Source organism: Heterodontus francisci, chromosome 4 (genome assembly GCF_036365525.1).
Source record: "Heterodontus francisci isolate sHetFra1 chromosome 4, sHetFra1.hap1, whole genome shotgun sequence".
NCBI classification, from domain to species: domain Eukaryota; kingdom Metazoa; phylum Chordata; class Chondrichthyes; order Heterodontiformes; family Heterodontidae; genus Heterodontus; species Heterodontus francisci.
This window is the reverse complement of record NC_090374.1, coordinates 39820955-39835890: the sequence shown is the minus strand read 5'-3', so window position 1 is coordinate 39835890 and position 14936 is coordinate 39820955.

Below are 14936 nucleotides of genomic sequence, written 5' to 3'. Positions count from 1 at the left end.
AGCCTTGACAAACACTTCTCCATGAAGACAGCACCCCTTTAAAACAGTAGATCTTCACCTTAAATATGTTGAAAGTGTGCACTGCAGTGCTCCTCATTGCATAGTATAGCTCATCATCTTTTCATCCGCAGGTATGCAGCATTTGAATCATGAGATGTGTTTCAGTCCAATTATGTGTGCACAACAAACCAAAAGAGGAAATGACCTGTTTTTCTATCCAGATATGATCTAGAGAAGCGAGCAGACACATGAGTAATGAGATAAGAACACAAATTTTGGGATTAGAATAGATATGCTTGATGGCCGGCGCAGACACGGTGGGCTGAAGGGCCTGTTTCTGTGCTGTATAACTCTATGACTCTAAGATTACTTTTCAAGCTGCAGGCTGGCATGAACTGAGCGCTGGGATCTATCTCTGAACCAGAACGGGTAGGCTCACCCCATATTGGGCCATGGACCTCATTTATATCAGACCAGCAAGCAAAGACTGGGAGTCCGCAGGCAGTCCATCAGCATTTAAATTTTGGGCCATAACCCTCAAAAAGCATACATAAGGATTGTTAGCTAAAATTAAAGCTCAGGGAACTGAAAGGAAATTATTCCCTGGTTAGGAGATTGGTTAGGTGTTAGAAGATAGAGAGTAGGGATAATGGTTATGTACTCGAATTGGACGGAAGTGACTATTTGAGGATCTGTACTGGGGGCTCAACTATTCACTATCTTTATTAATGACTTAGACAACATAATAGAGAGCCATATATCTAAGTTTGTCAATGACATAAAGATTGATGCTACAGTAAGTAGTGTAGACAGGAGCATAAAATTACCTAGAGACATAAAAGGGAACCCAAAAATCATCTACTGACAGGAAAATAGTAAGCGGGCACAAAGAGGTGGAGTGGGGCCTATTAGGGACAAAGAGGGTAATATATGCTTAGAGGCACAGGGTAAAGCTAAGATACTTAATGAGTACTTTATATCAGTGTTTACTAAGGAAGAGGAATCTGACAAAGTATCAGTAGAAGCAGAGAGAGTAGGGGCAATGGATAGGGTAAAAATTGAGAGGGAGGAGGTACTGGAAAGGCTGACTATGCTTAGGGTCTTGATGGCTTGCATCCCAGGTTGCTAAAGGAAGTGGAGGTGGAGCTAGTGAAAGGGGTTGCCTTAATCTTCCAATCTTCCTTGGATACAGGGGAGTTGCCAGAGGATTGGAGAGTGGCAAATGTGACACCTTCATTCAGGAAAGGGTGTAAGGACAGTCCTAGCAACTACAGGCCAGTTCGTTTAACATCATTGGTGGGTAAGGTTCAATAATCAGGGGAAAAAAAATCAACAGGCACTTGCAGAGGTTTGTGTTAATTAAGGATAGCCAGCATGGATTTGTAAAACGCAGATCATGTTTGACTAATCGAATTGAATTTCTTGGTGAAATAACAGAGAAGATTGGTGAAGAGAGTGCCGTGGATGTTGTCTATATGGATTTTAAGAAAGTAATTGATAAAGTACCACATAAACGCAGGACTTTATTAAGCTGAATCATGACTTCTACCCCCTTATATTCTAATCCTCTAGATATAAAGAACAGCATCCCATTAGCCTTTTTGATTATTTTCTGCACCTGTTCATGATATTTTAATAATCTATGTGCCTGGACCATCAAGTCTCTTTGGACCTCCACTGTTTCTAGCTTTTCACCATTTATAAAGTATGCTGTCCTATCCTTTTTAAGTCCAAAGTGCATAACTTCATTCAACTACATTGAAATCCATTTGCCACAGTTTTGCCAATTCACTTAATCTATCAATATCTCTTTGTAATTTTATGCTTCCATCTACACTACTTACAATGCTACCTAGCATTGTGTGATTGGCAAATTTGGATATATGGCTTTTTGTCCCATCAGCTAAGTCATTGATAAATATGGTGAATAATTGAAGTCCCTGTTTGGGAAGACCTTAGGAGGACCACCTTAAGAGGCTGTAAGTGAAGGTCACTGGAGGAAGTGATGTCATGTCACACATGACTGGAGTTGTGGGTGTAGCCTGAGAAACTGAGAGGTGTGTAGATGTGCTCGTGTAGTAGCTGTGTATATTTATGTTCCAGTTATGTTATAAAAAGAAACCATGTATTCTTTGGATATTACTTGCAGTCCTGTGAATCTTACAACAGTTCACATACCAAAGGAACAAGTCATATTATCTGGTAGCTGTGGTGGATATATTTTTCTGAAGACCACCAAATATTACATTGTGGCAAGGTTCAATGTTTGATTTTTTCTGAAGAACGCACCAAGAAAGAACAAGGAACAGCAAGTTGGTTACCAGGAGTGCATTTGATAGGAGACCCCACAACAGTGCAGTGAACCATGACTGCAGACAGAACCCCAGGAGGTGTTGAAACTCTGTGAGTACAGTAGGCAATTTGCCAGGGAATTGGAGCTTCCAACTAATCTGACAGTGGGTTGAAAATTTGAAAAGAAGGAGCCACAGCCATAATTACTTTTCCCAGGTCTTTTTTGCCTTGTGGGCAGACCCGAAGCCAAAAAGAGTGGGAAGAGCTCAACAGTGCCACTGGAGGTCCAGCACAAAGTAAAATGCTGGTTGTGGCAGCTGCCAATACTGCAAGCCACAGCTCTCTGCAGAGAGAAAAAAATGCTCTCTCAGCTTCCAAAAAAGACGAGCTATATAAACAAAAATGCAGCTGTGATCTCTCACTCTTTAAGGGGCAGGCCTACAAAAAATGAACTTGTCTAAAAAAGGAAAAGGAATTCTGCCTTATAAAAAGAAAACCTGTGAAAAAGCCTATATTTATAAAAAAGCAAGAGCATTAAGAAAATTGCTTTCTGGTATCCAGTTATGGATTGGAAGACATTGGACATAGCACCGAACCTAAACTGTTTCGCCAGCAGATGGAATTGTGTTTCCTGGATCAAGAAGTGAGCAAATCAGAGAAACAAGCTGTGAAAATCAAGATCGTACTGGGCAATGAGGGCCTGCAATGAATCAGTACATCAGAATTGTCAGCTGAGGATCAGAAGGACCCTCGCAAGCTATGGACAGTCTTGAAGGAGCAACTCGAGGGAAAGGTCAATTTTCATTTCATAGGCTTGAGTGTATGACCTACCAGCAAATGCAAGATGAGTCCATTGACCAGTTTGGTGCAAGGTGCTGAGACAAAGCTCAAGAATGCAACTTCGCAGATATTGAACTGTTGGAATGGGTTATAGAGCCAGTAATCACATCTACCCCACTAGAGGCCTTTCAAAAACACTTGCTAGAAAGGAAGAAAGGGGACCCATAGATGCACTACTTAATGATGGAAGGAAATTTGAAGCCATCATGGCTGGGTGCCAACAGTTACAAGTGTTGGGGGTGGCTCCAACAATTGGTATGGTAACCAAAACTAAGAAGTCTGCTAAGTCTTGTGGTAAATGTAGCCTGACTGACCCAATTCACAGTTGTCCAGCGTATCAGGACCAGTGCAAAACTTGTGGCATGCGAAGGCATTGGGCGAGGCAGTGCAGAAGGCCGAGCTCACATATTGCACACAGGAATGGTGGCAGATAACATGCAGAGACAATGCCTGCAAAACAGGATAGCAAACTCAACAAAAGTTATGCCAACACACAACAAAAACCCAAGCAGGTACATCAGTTCAGCAGAGAGACAGATTGTCAGGAGGACAAGGATGAACATCGCACTCATAGGAACAGCGAGCAAGAATTTCACATAGTTAACTTGGATCAACATGTCAATGCTATTACGCAATCGGAGGCATTCACCATGATTGGGATTATATGTCCGCAGAAGAGCAGCAAGCATAAGCTCAGAGTGAAAATTGACACTGGAGCAAGTGAAAATATTCTGACATGTACTTAAAGAAATGGGAATCTATTTCTGATAGATGGTACGACCCACCACGGCTAAGCTGACTGCCTACAATGGTTCTCCAGTCATGTGCAGTGGAACAATAACCTTGCAGTGCAGCTATGGGAGCTCTGAATAGCTACTACAAATGTTTTATATTGTAGTTACAACTGGATCATCTGTCACAGGACTTCCATTATGCCAAGATTTACAAATTGTCACAATTCATAAGGTCAGCACTGCACCGAAAGGTATGGAAGATTGCAACACGGAGTGCATTGAGTCAGTTAGAGACCCGAAATTACCTTACTCAAACAGGTTTGATGCAACTGGTGATTTCAAGGGTGATGCCACATTGAACGTGAGGGAGGATGCAGCTCTTACCATCGACACACCAAGGAAGTGCAGCGTGCACATTCAAGAGAAGCTTAAAGTGGAGCTGGATGAGATGGAGCACAATGGAGTCGTCTGTCAGCATTCCAATTGATGCAGCTTCATTACCTGCATGCTGAAGAAAGATGGCAATATCAGGATTTACTTAGACCCATGATGACTGAATTTAGCCCTCAAGAGATGCCTGCATAAAATCCTGACCCTGGAGGAGCTGAATCCTAGGTTTACTGGTGTGAAGTATTTTTCAAAGCTTGGCTACTGTTCTGTGCACTTAGCCAAGAAGTCCCAGCTACTCATAACCTTTAGAACGCCATTCGGGAGATATTGTTTCAGATTGTTACCGTTTGATCTGTGCGTCAGCCAGGACATTTTTCAACAATACATGGACACGATAACAGAAAATGTCCAGGCTGTATCTGTATAGCCAATGGTATAGCAGGGATGGGGCAGACCAAGGCAGAGTGTGACCGAGACTTACATTTGCTAATGCTGGCTGCTCATCAGAAGGGCCTTGTGTTTAATAGCAAGAAGTTCCAGGCCAAAGTTGGGCACATCAACTTCTTTCAGTAGATATATTCTGCCACAGGAATATGCCCAGACCCAGATAAGATCTGATGAGGAGGGATTGAAGGGCTCCCCTCTTTTCTCTCTCCTTGTTTGACCACAAGAGTTGTATTTCTTTTTGAAGAGGATATATTTGCCAATTCAGTGAGTGTTTAACTATGTACGTGTTATGATCATAAAAAGAACCAATTGGACAGGTCTTCTTGAGTTTAACAAAGAAAGAGGTTAGCTTTATTGTGCTTAAACTGATCTAAGTAAAATAATAAACTACACTCCAACTTTCTCAGCCACACATACACAAATAAGTTACAGAGTGTTGAAGGCTAGAATGGCCAAATTAGAGTCCATAGTAATAAAAAGGGGGATACAGTCTTTGGAGGTTGGTGACTCAGCTGGCTTCAGGCTGCATTTGGTGGTCCTGTGGCTTCCAGTTTGAAGATGTGGACGGCTGATTCAGTGGTTCTCTTGGAGATGACGATGTGGATGATTTCCTTCAAGGTATCTCTGTCTGCAGCAGCAATAGGCCTAGGTGGTTACGGCCAACAGGCAGGTTTTGAGGCTTACCAGGTGGATTGGAGAGAAAGAGAGGGAGGAGGGACCCCATTTGGGTCTTTTCTTGTCAGTGTCTAGCTGCTTGTCTAATTGCTGAAGAGAAAACACCAGCTTAAATACGCAGATAGTGGGCCTGTCACATGACCATCACCCAGTGACTCAACATGGTGGTAACCAGTGTGTAATCCCTCTTGCAACTTAATCAGTCCATGTCTAGGTATTCCCTTCTCGCAACCAGGGTCCCATTGTTCAAGTGATTAGGGTTGAGTGGTTTGTCTCCACCAGTTTAATGTCTGGGTGATGGCCTTAATGTCTTGCTAATGGGAACAGGATAGGTAGTTCATTCAGATTCCTCAGGTCATTGTTCTTACTGTGACTGGACAGACAATTCATCTCCACCTCAGTGCATTGGAATGTGGAGTATAGTGATGCAAATTGGGGTGCCATCTTAGCTGCGAGTATAGTCACCTTTTGTCTGTTTCTTTTTCTTTTAAATTTAGTTCAGGTTTTCAGCCAGTGGATTAAAAGATTATCATTCGACATAGCATGATTTTGTGACAGATTGAAGATGTCAGAGTCATGCCAACTCCTCAGGACCAGGAAGACCTACAATGGTGTCTAGGGTTGTTCAACTTTTTGGCCCAATTTGGTCTATTCGGTCCAATATAAACTGGGAAGCAAAATGGTCACATCAGGCACCCTGAGCAGGTTGCCTAACCTGAATAAAGATGCAGATGGCTTGCTCGATTTGCATGTCCACAGTGTGGATACTGTGATTGAAGATGTCTTGAAGATCGATCTCATGAGTTTTGGACTTCAGAAGAAATGAGACAGCACAGGACTGAAAGTCTACGTTGTTTCTGGCCATGTCAAGGTGAGCTCGGTATATAACAAGGGGTGATTTTCAAAGGGAAACAAGTCCTGATACCTGAAAGTCATTGATAAATATGGTGAATAGTTGAGGCCTTGACAAACATCCTTGCGGAATGCTACGAATCACATCCTGCCTGTCTAGCTGCTCAGCCAATTCCCTAACCAAATCATCAATTCGCCTGTAATCCTAGCAAAGCCACCCTGCCTGTCTCTGGCAAGAGAGAATGAAGTGTAGTTGGCTATTTTTGAATTGAGAACCTCAATAAACTGGGAGATGTTGCAAACATCACCAACTCCAGCCTGGAAGGAGCCAAACATATAAACATTCATAGTCATGGTCATCTTCGCAGCCACTGAAAAAACAGTCCTTTGCCCAGCTCTGAGGTTGCAGTTATGGCTACAGTGGGTGGAAAATTTCAGTGAGAACATCCTTACTGAAGCACAGATATAGAAACATAGAACATTTATGGCACAGAAAGAAGCCATTGTGTATGTCCCAGCTGAAAACGACCTATCTAGCCTAATACCACTTTCCAGCTCTTGACACTTAGCCCTGTAGGTTACGGACTTAAAGTGCACATCTAAGTATTTTTTAAATGCATTGATGGCTTCTGCCTCTACCATCCCTTCAGACCGTGAGCTCAGGATCCCCGCCACTCTCTGGTTGAAAATATTTCTCCCCAACTCCCCTCTAGTCCTTCATTACTTAAATTACTTTAAATTTATGCCCCCTGGTTATTGATCTCTCTGCTAAGGGAAATAGGTCCTTCCTATTTATTCTATCTAGGCCCCTCATAATTTTATACTTCCCAATTAAAGCAACCCTCAGCCTCCTCTATTCCAAAGAAAACAACCCTAGCCTAACCAATCTTTTCTCATAGCTAAAATTCTCCATTTGTGGCAACACCCTCATAAATCTCCTCTAACCCTCTCTGGTGTGATCCCACCCTTTCTGTAATGCAGCGATCAGAACTGTATGCATTACTCTAGCTGTGGCCTAACCAACGTTTTATACAGTTCTAGCATAGCTTCCACGCTCTTACAGTTTATGCCTCGGCTAATAAGGGAAAGTATTCTATTTGCCTTCTTGACCACTTTATCCACCTTTCCTGCTACCTTTAGGGATCTGTGGACATGCATTCCAAGGTCTTTCTGTTCCTCTACACTTCTCAGTATCCTACCATTTGTGTATTCCCTTGCCTTGTTTGCCCTCCACAAATTTATTACCGTACACTTCTCCAGATTCAATTCCATTTGCCACTTTTCTGCCCAGCTGACCAGTCCAATGATATCTTCCTGCTGTACACAGCTTTCTTCCTCAGTGTAAACCATATGGCCAATTTTTATATAATTTGCAAAGTTCTTAATCATGCCCCCTACATTTATGTTTAAATCATTGATCTATACCACAAAAAGCAGGGCACATAGTACTGAGCCCTGTGGCACCCCACTGGAAACAGCCTTCCAGTTGACAAAAAAAAGCCTGTCGACCATTACCCTTTGCTAATTTTGGATCCAACATGCCCTTTCCCTTGGATCCCATGGGTTTTAATTTTTCTGACCAGTCTGTCATAAACATTGCTAAAATTCATGTAGACTACATCAAATGCACTACCTTCATAGACCCTCCTTGTTAGCTCCTCAAAAAGTTCAATCAAGTTAGTCAGACACGAGTTTCACTTAAAAAATCCATACTGACTGCCCTTGGTTAATCTGTGCCTTTCTAACTGATGATTTATACTGTCTCTCTGAATTTTTTCCAATAATTTCTCTACCACCGAGATTAGTTGGACTGGCCTGTAATTACTCGGTCTATCTTTTTAAGCAACAGTACAGTGTTAGCAGTCCTCCAATACCACACGCGTAGTCAGAGGATTGGAAAATGATGGCCAGAACCACTGCTATTTCTTCCCTTGTTTCGCTTAGCAGCCTGGGATACATTTCATCCAGGTCTGGCAAGTTATCTCTTTCAAAGATGCTAAATTACTTAATATTTCCTCTCTTGTTTGCCCATCCAATATTTCACACTTCACCTCCTCATCTACAATATCTGCATTGATCCCCTCTTTTGTGATGACAGACACAAAATATTCATTAAGACCCATGCCCACACAGGCTATCTAATTGGTTTCTAATCGGCCCTACTATTTCCTTAGTTATCCTCTGGCTCTTTATGTATCTATAAAACATCTTTGCGTTATCCTTGATTTTACTTGCCGATATTTTTCATGCCCTCGCTTTGCTTTCCTAATTCCCTTTTAAATTCCACCCTTGCACTTTCTTTGGACCTCCAGTGCTGAGCTCTCAATATCTGACAGAGAGTCATTTACGGCACAGAAGGAGGCCAATCTACCCATCAAGTCCATGCCGGCTCTTCATGGAGCTACTCAGTCCACTCTCCCATTCGATCCCTGTGGCCCTGCAAATCTATTTCCTTCAAGTGGTCATCCAATTTCCTTTTGAAGTTATTGTCTCCGCTTCCACCACACACGTGGGCAGCGAGTTCCAGGTCATTACCACCCCCTGCGTAAAATGGTTCTTCCGCATTTTCTCCTTGCATTTGGGATAGATAGATTTTTGGGCTCGCAGGAAATCAAGGGATATGGGGAGCGGGCAGGAAAGTGGCATTGAAGCCCAGGATCAGCCATGATCGTATTGAATGGCGGAGCAGGCCATATGGCCTACGTCTGGCTCCTATTTCTTGTGTTCTTGCATCTCATGCCAAAAAACCTTCCATCTGTGTCCCCTAGTCCTTGTACCATTAGTTAATGGGAACAGTTAACTTATCTAAGCCTGTCATAATCGTGTACATTTCTATTAAATCTTCCTCAATCTCTTTTGTTCTAAGGAGAACAACCCCAGGATTTCCAACCTAACCATGTAACTAAAATCACCCCATGCCTGGGATTATTCTGGTAAATCTCCTCTGCACCCTCTCAAGAACCCTCACATCCTTCCTGAAGTGTGGTGACCAGAACTAGACTCAATACTCCAGTTGGGGCCTAACCAGAGCTTTAGAAAGGTTCAGCATAACTTCCCTGCTTTTGTACTCAATGCCTCTGTTTATGTATCCCAAGATCCCATATGCTTTACTAACCATTCTCTCAATATGTCCAGTCACCTTCAAAGATTGTACACATCGGGTCATGTTGTGTTGTGTGGCACTATCACCGTGCTAAATGATCCCATTTTTGGGTAGATTTTGAACAGATCTAGCAACCCAAAACTGAGCATCCATGAGGTGCTGTGGGCCATCAGCAGCAACAGAATTGTATTCAACCACACTCTGTAACCTCATGACCTGGAATACCCTCCACTCTACCATTGCCATCAAGCTGGGCGATCAACCCTGGTTCAATGAAGAGTGCAGGAGGGCATGCCAGGAGCAGCACCAGGCATACCTCAAAATGAGGTGTCAGCCTGGTGAAGATATAAAACAGGACGGCTTGCATTCCAAACAGTGGAAGCAATATGCAATAGACAGAGCTTAGTGATCAGACCTGAGCTCTGCAGTCCTGCCACATCCAGTCATGAATTGTGGTAGACAATTAAACAACTGACAGAAGGAGCCTCCACAAATATCCCAATCCTCAAGGATGGGGGAGCCCAACACATCAGTGCAAGAGACAAGACTGAAGCATTTTCACCCATCTTCAGCCAGAGGTGCTGAGTGGTGAGCCATCTCAGCCTCCTCCTGAGGTCCGCAGCATCACGGATGCCAGTCTTCAGCCAATCCGATTGACTCCACGTGATATCAAGAAACAGCTGTAGATACTGGATACTGCAAAGGATATGAGCCCCGACAACATTCCGGCAATTGTACCGAAGACTTGTGCTCTAGAACTAGCCACAGCCCTAGCCAAGCTGTTCCAGTACAGCTACAACATTGGCATCTACCCGGCAATGTGGAAAGTTGCCCAGGTATGTCCTGTGCACAAAAAGCAGGACAAGTCCAACCGGCCAATTACCACCCTATTAGCCTTCTCTCGATCATCAGCAAAGTGATGAAAGGGGCCATCGACAGTGCAATGAAGCAACACTTGCTCAGCAATAACCTGCTCACTGATGCTCAGTTTGAGTTCTGCAAGTCCTGGAAGTCCTGACCTCATTACAGCCTTAGTCCAAACATGGACTATAAAGGTGCAGTGACAGTGACTGCACTTGACATCAAGGCAGCATTTGACCATTTTTGACATCAAGGAGCCCTAGCAAAACTGGAGTCAATGGGAATCAAGAGGAAAACTCTCTGCTGGTTGGAGTCATACCTAGCACAAAGGAAGATGGTTGTGGTTGTTGGAGTTCAGTCATCTCAATCCCAGGACATCACTGCAGCAGTTCCTGAGGGTAGTGTCCTAGGCCCAACCATCTTCAGTTGCTTCCCTTCCTTCCCTCCATCATAAGGTCAGAAGTGGGGATGTTCGCTGATGTTTGCACAATGTTCAGCACCATTCATGACTCCTAAGATATTGAAGCAGTCCATGTCCAGATGCAGCAAGACCTGGACAACATCCAGGCTTGGGCTGATAAGTGGCAAGTAACATTCGCACTACAGAAGTGCCAGGCAATTTCTGTCTCAAACAAAAGAGAATCAAACTATCTCCCCTTGACGTTCAATAGCATTACCATCACTGAATACCCCACTATCAACATCCTGGGGGTTACCATTGACCAGAAACTGAACTGGAGTAGCCATATAAATACCATAACTACAAGAGCAGGTCAGAAGCTCGGAATTCTGCGGCAAGTAACTCTCCTGATTCCCCAATGCCTGTCCACCATCTAAAAGGCACAAGTCAGGAATGTGATGGAATACTCCCCACTTGTCTGGATGGGTGCAGCTCCAACAACACTCAAGAAGCTCAACACCATCCAGGACAAAGCAGCCTGCTTGATTGGAACCCCATCCACCAGCTTCAAAATTCCCTCCCTCCACCATCGACGCACAGTGACACCAGTGTGTACCATCTACAAGATGCACTGCAGCAACGCACCAACGCTCCTTCAACAGCACCTTTCAAACCCGCGATCTCTACCAAATAGAAGAACAAGGACAGCAAATGCATGGGAACACCACCACCTGCAAGTTCCCCTCCAAGCCACACACCATCCTGACTTGGAATTACATCACCGTTCCTTCACTGTCACTGGGTGAAAATCCTGGAATTCCCTTCCTAACAGCACTGTAGGTGTACCCATCCCACATGGACTGCAGCGGTTCAAGAAGGCAGCTCATCACCACCTTCTCAAGGGCAATTAGGGATGGGTAATAAATGCTGGCATAGCCAGCGACCTCCACATCACACGAACAAATTAAAAAAAACATGCACACCCAGGTCCCTCTGTTTCTGTACGCTCTTTAGAACTGCGCCATTAAGTACGTATTGCCTCTTCCTATTCCTTCTGTCAACATGTATCATCTCACACATGTCAGTATAAAATTCCATCTGCCACCTGTCTTCCCATTCTGCTAGTTTACTTATGTCCTGTTCCAGGTATTTCATATTATCCTCACTCTTTGCCGCACCTCCAAGTTTAGCGTCATTGGCAAATTTTGAGATTCTACTCCATATTCAAAGATCCAAGTAATTCCACTCCACTTTTTATACCCACTTACTACTTGCATGCCAATAGAAGATTTTTTGGTTCCCTTTTTTGTTGACTCCATTCTATTCTCATATTTTCTCTTTGCTAGTCTTATTTTCCTCTTTACCTCCCCTCTCAACTTATTGTATATGGCCTGGTTCTCACCTGATGAATTCACCTTACATAAATCATACACCCTCTTTTTTGTTTCATCATAATCTCTATCTCCCTCTCTATCTCCCTATACACGCAGCCCTGTTATTGGTTCCCTTACCTTTCACCCTTGTTGGAATGTAGCTAGCCTGTACCTGAAACATCTCTTCCTTAAAGATAACCCATTGTTCCAATAAAGCTCTTCCTGTCAATCTTTGATTCCATTCTACCCTTCTCATTACATTGAAATTAGCCCTCTCCCAATCTAGACGTTCTACCTTATTTTGTTCCTGCTTTTCTGCATTAAAAGTTTAAAACTTATGATACGATGGTCACTCTTACCCAAGTGCTCCCCGACATACTTGGTTCACTTGACCCACCTCACTTCCCAGCACCAGATCCAGCAATGGCTCCTTTCTAGTTGGGCTAAACATACTGATCAAGGAAACCCTCCTGAACACATTTTAGAAATTCCTCCTCCTCCTTACCCTTTACTCTAGGATTATCCCAATCAATATTTGGTTAATTAAAGTCCCCCAATTTCACCGATCTACAGTGCTTGCGAATCTCTGTGATTTCCCTTCAGATTTGCTCCTCTATCTCTCTCTCACTATTTGGAAGCCTATAGAATACCACTAATAACAGGATCTTACCTGTTTTGCTTTCCAACTCTAACTAAATGGATTCTGTCCTTTCCCCTTCAAGAACATCCTCCCTTTCCACACTACAATGTGTTCCGAAATCAATACTGCCACCCCATCTCCCTTTTTTCCTTCTCTACCTTTTCTGGACACTTTATATCCTTGTACATGTTTATCCATAAGCTTCCCTTTTTTTGCTTAATCCTTCACTGTATGCTCTTTGACACCCAAAGGGGTCTAGATTTGGAAGTCCACTCTTTTTCTTTGCGGGAACATATTTGTTCTGAACCCTCTCTATCTCATCCTTGAACACCTCCCACTCTCTGACACTGATTTAACTTTTACCACTTTTGCCAAATCACATCTCAGTTTAGTAAAATTGGCCTTCCCCCAGTTTAAATCTTTTAGTCTTGGTCTATCTTTACTCTTTTCCATAACTAATCTAAATCTAACTGAATTATGATCCCACACATTGTTCCTCACCAAGGTTCAGATCGGAGAATTGCTCCCTGAACACTGTAGGTAGATAAAGCCTCATGCTGAGTGCCCTTCTCCCTTTCCTCCTCCTTCCTCTTCCAGCAACTTTTCATGTTCTGTGGGGCCTCTGTTCATTCCCCAAGTCATGCTGTATTCCAAGTGGAATGGCTACTAGTGCACCCATGTCAGGGAGCATCTGGTTTGTGCAGAAACCTTGAAGTCATCAAATGCCCTTCGTCACCTGCCACATCACTCCCTGTAAACCTTTGCAACTTGAAACAACTATAGGAAGCACAAAGCACTTGCAGAATCATAGCAACAGCTAGAAGAAATTAACCAACACAAACCTGGAAGTATCTGATGATCAATTTAAATAGCGTGGGTGGGGAGTGTTTCCTGCTGCTGAACATTGTGTTCAGCTGTCTGAGGATCAGAGAAAGTGTTAGATGGAGCATTGCATTCCAAAATGGTACCGTTGACATCAATTCTACATTGTACACCAATACCCTCATCATTATGGGGTCTGACGTAATTCGCGGCCAAGGCACCCACCTCATTTAATATGCAGATTGGGGTCTTATGACATATGACATAGGTAGAAATAAGAATGAGGTTCTGGGTTTTAAATTAATAAGCAAAGCCTCAAGGGTAATAATTTCTGGATTACTACCTGAGCCACATGCAAATTGGCATAGGGTCAAGCAGATTAGAGAATTCAATGCGTGGCTCAAACTGTGGTGTAGTAGGAAGGTGTTTTGATTCATGGGACACAGGCACCAGTAATGGGAAAGAGGGAGCTGTTCTTTTGGGATGGGCTCCACTTAAATTGGGCTGGGATCAATGTCCTGGAGAATCATATCACGAGGGCTGTAGATAGGGCTTTAAGCTAAAAGGTGGGGGTCAGGTGAAGGGAAATCTAGAAATCTAAAGAAAAATGTTGAGACAATAAAGCAGTGTAGCAATTTGAGTAAAGGCAAGCAGAATGAGACAGGAAGGAACAGAGAGTTTAATGGTAATAGTGCATCAACAAATAAGATCCACGCAAAGAATAGTAGTAAAAAAATAAAATTAAAGTTGCTTTATCTAAATGTATGAGGCATAAGGTAGATGAATTGGCTGCACAAATAGAAATAAATGGGTTTGATCTAATCACCATTACAGAGACATGGGCTGGAATTTTACCTTTGGGAATTGGGTCTTGTCGGAGGCGTCCGGAAGGTAAAATGGAGTGCGATGACGTCGGGTCGGGTCCCTGGCGTCATGACGCACAGACGCCATTTAACGAATCTAGAAAGTCGGGCGAGATCGAGTCTCTGCTCGCTGCTTGACTAAAAGCAAATGAGAGCTCATTAAGGTAATTGAGAAAACAATTGCCAGCAATTTTACGTGTGCCGTCTGATTTAACGGCTGTAAATCGGGTTGTGGGGTGCCTCGGGAACCCGGCAAGTTTAAAAGGGCGGTAGGCAATGAATTGGTGAGGGAGTTGGAGATACTTTTTTTTTGCTGTTTATTTATTCCGATGGTATTTGCATGTCTTAACAATTGGTGTTATTTGCAGCTTGTGCAGAACGGTTCACCTGACTATTTACTTACTGCTGCTCGGGCTCAAGCTGCTCTGAGTAATTGGGTGAAAGGAAGGGGGTTGTGTGAGCCTGTCCTAACCACTGGAAGCTAATACCTGTGGTCATTGCATGTGGTCATCAGTACAACAATGGGATTTCTGCACTCTGGAGGTGGATCATCAGATGTGGAGGACAATGTCCCAAGGAGGGACAGAAGGACAACTGGGCAGGGGAACGTGCAACCAGCTGGCCCAGTGCATCTTCATAATGTG